We start from the raw sequence: 6,000 nt of genomic DNA, 5'->3' as shown, positions 1-6,000 counted from the left end.
AAATTACTTGCCTTGCCCCGGGTGCTGACAACCCACGCTACGCCGCTGTCTCCCTGTAACATCTCTGCAAAACGGCCGAGGGGGACTGGGCTAATAGATTAATTAGGTTTTAAAACAATCTTTATTTTAGCATTTTTTAAAAAGACCCCAAACTTACAATAAGTCTCTGATGATGATCATCTGCCAGCAGACAAAAACATTTCAGTTTAGTCAGGTCTCTGGCCTTTAAGTTGATCTGTACATATAGTGTTGCTTATTATAACCAGTGGTGGTTTAAAATATTTCTTTAACAAACAATTTTTGAAACAAGAGTACATTGTGCTTACAGATTTGACGTAGGTGGTTAAAAATAATGTCCTTATAAAGCTTTTCTTCTTCTCCACTGTAACAATAACTGGATGTCTAAAATGGATGTTTACATGCCTTGTTGTGTGTGTGTGTGTTTTTTTTACTTTGCATATTGTTGATGTTCTTAACTGAATTTCATTATACTGGGTTGTATTTGCAAAGGTTGCTGCTAGCTACCCCAAACGTTTGGTGAAAAGGCAACTTGAACAAATGAATATAATATACTGCTAAAAGATACAACTGTAATACAAAAAAATTCCTTCCAGTAGCACCTTAAAGACCAACTAAGTCAGTTCTTGGTATGAGCTTTCGTGTGCATGCACACTTCTTCAGATATCTGAAGGTATCTGAAGAAGTGTGCATGCACACTTCAGGTATCTGAAGAAGTGTGCATGCACACGAAAGCTCATACCAAGAACTGACTTAGTTGGTCTTTAAGGTGCTACTGGAAGGAATTTTTTTTTGTTTTGACTATGGCAGACCAACACGGCTACCTATCTGTAACTGGAACTGTAATACAATTTCACATAAAATATCCATCTGTTACGGTACTTAGTTTGAATGTATAAAGAAAATCAAGTAGAAAAGATTTTTACAAAAGGAACTTTTAGAGAAAGGGAACGCTTTATCAATTCTGTTTTTACAGTGGCAATCTCTGTGAGTCCACATTTCCATATAAACTGCTTCTCCTGCAATACTGTACTGGATAAACTTTCCCCAGTTCTCTATGGCTCAATAGTTTTGCCATCTTTCCCTAATTTTATCACGGCCATTAATCTGAATGTACTAAATGAGCATTGCAACATGATAACTGCGCACCAGTTTTTATCTCACTGGCATTTGTGGTTTTACCAAATCCCTCTTTCAGTTGTGTGCTAGAAACATTTATTGTTTCCTGCAAAGAGGTAATCATTCAAACGTTAAGAAAGAGGAATGCTAAACTCAGATACTTTAATGGCAACATGGCAGCCTTTTATTACATTCTCAAAAAATAAAACAGTGTGCAAGAACGTGGTTGTGCAAATATTAACACGATGGAGAGTTGTGTGGATAATTTGATCTGACAAAAGCTGCTGCGTTAGAGCAAAAGCTTATACTGTACCGGCTTCTTAAGAAAATATATTGAAAAGGACTGAAAAATATTATTTTGAAGACGGGAAAACACTGTGACTTAATCCCTGCTTGGTTCCGGGCAAAAATCAAATGTGTGGATGACAAAACTGCGGCCGCCTTTGTCAACATGAAGCCCTGCAGATGTTTTTTGGGTTACAACTTCTTTCACCCACATCTGGAGGGCATCAGGTTAGCAAAGGCTGCAGTTCAGTATTGGTACATTTCTTCCTGTTGTGGAAAAGGGAATCATTACAATGGAATTTCAGCTACACTGTTGGATCAGGTCCCTTTTCTCTGGTTTTAATAACCAATAAGGCAACCAACTGGCTTTCCCTAAGGAACCTCGATTGTGAGCCAACAGTGCCCTCTGGTGGACAATGGGAAAAATGTTGTTTATTGGCAGTTCTTTCCCTCTGAAATATATACTGTATACATCAGAGGAAGACGTTTGCGCCGCTCCTTACTCAAAAGTGCTGCTCAAAAGTCTTTTATTGAGTATTCCAATAATTTCTGGATAATGTACAAATTGGGGGGTGATCCTGGGTTACTGGAAGGATATTAATTTTTGAAGAAAAACGTGATTTAAAATGACCTCGTCTAGAGATTATTTGGAGGCAATTAATAGGGGGAATTGAAGGGGGAAGCAATTTATTTGGTGCAGGAATTTGTGGGATAAAAGAACCAAAGAGGAGGAATTGTTCTGGGTGATCTGCAGCGGAGTCAGTGAATCATTTATTTGAGGGTTATTTGGATGGGAAATGAGGCTTCTGCGACACTTTAATTCTGAATTTGCATCTTACGTGTATAACCGGGCACATGAAAATCACATGCAAATTTCTGTCTGTGGGCCCATGTTCCGAATTTTTAAAGTACTTTTGGTGGTATTCAATGAATTTTGCTCAGAGTGGACTTGCTGAAATTAATAGCCTGAAGCTAGCCACGCTCATTAGGGACACGGGTGGCGCTGTGGGTAAAACCTCAGCGCCTAGGACTTGCCGATCGCATGGTCGGCGGTTCGAATCCCCGTGGCAGGGTGCGCTCCAGTCGTTCAGTCCCAGCGCCTGCCAACCTAGCAGTTCAAAAGCACCCCCGGGTGCAAGTAGATAAATAGGGACCGCTTACCAGCGGGAAGGTAAACGGCTTTCCGTGTGCAGCTCTGGCTCGCCAGATGCAGCTTGTCACGCTGGCCACGTGACCCGGAAGTGTCTTCGGACAGCGCTGGCCCCCGGCCTCTTAAGTGAGATGGGCGCACAACCCTAGAGTCGGACACGACTGGCCCGTATGGGCAGGGGTACCTTTACCTTTACCTTAGCCACGCTCATTAATTTAAGTGGGTGCATTCGGATGGGAAACCTAGGAATGCCGCTGTCTGTATTCCTAAATGAAACATCTGCAGCGTCTGGACTCTGATGCTGTGGGGTTGGGAAAGGCATTTATATATCTGGAACCATTAAAACACCCGAAACAACTCTTCCACAAACAATCCTTGACAACCTTTGCAGGCATCTCGTACATATATTTATTGATAAATTCTTATTTCAACTAGCATGCTCCTCTTTCAGATAAATAAGCCCACAAATGCCAGAAAGAGGGCAGGGAAGGTACCTGCCTGTTCCGAATAAATAGACAGGGAGTTCCAGTGTTTAGGCCAGGGGTCAGCAAACTTTTTCAGTGGGAGGCCGGTCCACTGTCCCTCAGACCTTGTGGGGGGCCAGACTATATTTTGAAGGGGGGGAAAATGAACGAATTCCTATGCCCCACAAATAACCCAGAGATGCATTTTAAATAAAAGGACACATTCTACTCATGTAAAAACACACTGATTCCGAGACCATCCACGGGCCTGATTTAGAAAGCGATTGGGCCAGATCCGGCCCCTGGGCCTTAGTTTGCCTACCCATGATTTCGGCCCTGCCTGCCGCACAAAAAAAACTCAAAAAGGACAAATACAGCTGCATTGCAGAGGGTTGGACTAGATCAGGCATGGCCCAACTTGGCCCTCCAGATGTTTTGGGACTACAATTCCCGTCATCCCTGACCACTGGTCCTGTTAGCTAGGGATGATGGGAGTTGTAGTCCCAAAACATCTAGAGGGCAAAGTTTGCCCATGCCTGAACTAGATGATCCCCAGTGTCCTTTTCAACTCTGTGATTTTTAAACAAGACAAACATCCTAACAAGTGGACACTTGTGGTAAAGAGCCATTTACAGCATTCATTTGGGAAGGCTACACCCTCGCTTAACTTCAGGCGTGTTTTTTAAGGGAGGGGGAAGCAATTGGTGGAGAAGAATGTATTTTGTGTTCTCACCTTGGTCCGGGGATTTTTTCTGGGTGAAGCCAGTGGGGAAAGGGTTGATTTGGGATTTGGAGAGCCTGATTAGTAGCCATAGGGGGAGTCACTCTTTTACTCTGTTGCTATGTTTGTTTGTTTTTTCAAGAATATTTATTAAGGTTTTCAATAATAATACAATAAAAATCAAAAAGTAAAAAGACAAAAAAAATAACAAAAGTACAAAAATAAAAATAATTAAAAACACATAAAGTTTCCATTGCTTATTTTTCATTAACTTATTTCCCAGACCTCCTCATACCTCCCTTTTTTGTATTCCCATTCAAATTATTAGTTCAGCAAATCCTTATTAATAAATTTTAACCTATTTCTAAACCTCCCCCCCCCCATATTCTCTTAAAGCATTACAGCTGGAAACCACTTAATTTCTATCCGACATCATTCTAACATTCATTAATTTTGCAATATTTCTGTAGATAGTCTTTAAATTTCTTCCAATCTTCTTCCGCCGACTCTTCTCCCTGGTCTCGGATTCTGCCAGTCATTTCTGCCAATCCCATATAGTCCATCACCTTCGTCTGCCATTCTTCCAGAGTGGGTAGATCCTGTGTCTTCCAGTACTTTGCAATGAGTATTCTTGCTGCTGTTGTAGCATACATAAAGAGTAGCATACATAAAGATGTTACTATGTTTGTACTCTTGGCACATCTCCTCTGGAAAGGCTAATTTATGGTGCAACTTGTCTGATAAAATTAATGAGCAAACGCCTAGATTCTATTTCATCGGAGCTGGAAAAAATGGCATCTGCCACTCGAGGAAGACTTTTGGATTAGCGCATTAAGATTTACTGCAAACAAAAGAAGAAGAAGAAGAAGAAGAGTTTGGATTTGATATCCCGCTTTATCACTACCCGAAGGAGTCTCAAAGCGGCTAACATTCTCCTTTCCCTTCCTTCCCCACAACAAACACTCTGTGAGGTGAGTGGGGCTGAGAGACTTCAGAGAAGTGTGACTGGCCCAAGGTCACCCAGCAGCTGCATGTGGAGGAGCGGAGACACGAACCCGGTTCCCCAGATTACGAGACTACCGCTCTTAACCACTACACCTACCAGTTTTTTTAAAAAAGGGAGAGCCTTACAAAATTCACACAGAAGTATAATATTTTAACTCACCTGTGGAAACAACTCAGAGGCTATTAAGAAGAAAAAGGACAACATCAAGAAGACTGGAAGATGGGACTGGTGAACATTAAAAGCAGCAGAAATATGAGATGACTGGACCCAACTGAACTCCAAGCATGGGAACCCCCAAGAAAATTTATAATTTGGCAAAATATTCGGATTTTATGATTTGTATTGGTATAATTTGGAATAATTAATGTGATATGATTGGATTGTTTAACGGAAAACGTAATAAAAATTATTTAAAAAAAAGAATTTTGTCTGTCAAGAATCCATGGGGTGGCCTTAGGCAAGTCCCTTCCTCTCAGATTCATACAATCATAGAATCCTAGAGTTGGAAGAAACCACAAGGGCCATCGAGTCCAACCCCCTGCCAAGCAGGAAACACCATCAGAGCACTCCTGACATATGGTTGTCAAGCCTCTGCTTAAAGACCTCCAAAGGAGGAGACTCCACCACACTCCTTGGCAGCAAATTCCACTGTCAAACAGCTCTTACTGTCAGGAAGTTCTTCCTAATGTTTAGGTGGAATCTTCTTTCTTGTAGTTTGGATCCATTGCTCCGTGTCCGCTTCTCTGGAGCAGCAGAAAACAACCTTTCTCCCTCCTCTATGTGACATCCTTTTATATATTTGAACATGGCTATCATATCACCCCTTAACCTCCTCTTCTCCAGGCTAAACATGCCCAGCTCCCTTAGCCGTTCCTCATCAGGCATCATTTCCAGGCCTTTGACCATTTTGGTTGCCCTCCTCTGGACACCTTCCACTTTGTCAGTATCCTTCTTGAACTGTGGTGCCCAGAACTGGACACAGTACTCCAGGTGAGGTCTGACCAGAGCAGAATACAGTGGCACTATTACTTCCCTTGATCTAGATGCTATACTCCTATTGATGCAGCCCAGAATTGCATTGGCTTTTTTAGCTGCCGCGTCACACTGTTGGCTCATGTCAAGTTTGTGGTCAACCAAGACTCCTAGATCCTTTTCACATGTACTGCTCTCCCAGGTGTTACCCATCTTGTATTTGTGCCTCTCATTTTTTTTTATTCAATTCACCCGTGCATGAAAT

The sequence above is a fragment of the Podarcis gaigeae genome (assembly GCF_964106915.1).
Source record: "Podarcis gaigeae genome assembly, chromosome: 8".
NCBI classification, from domain to species: Eukaryota; Metazoa; Chordata; class Lepidosauria; order Squamata; family Lacertidae; genus Podarcis; species Podarcis gaigeae.
Note: the sequence above shows the minus strand (reverse complement) of the source record.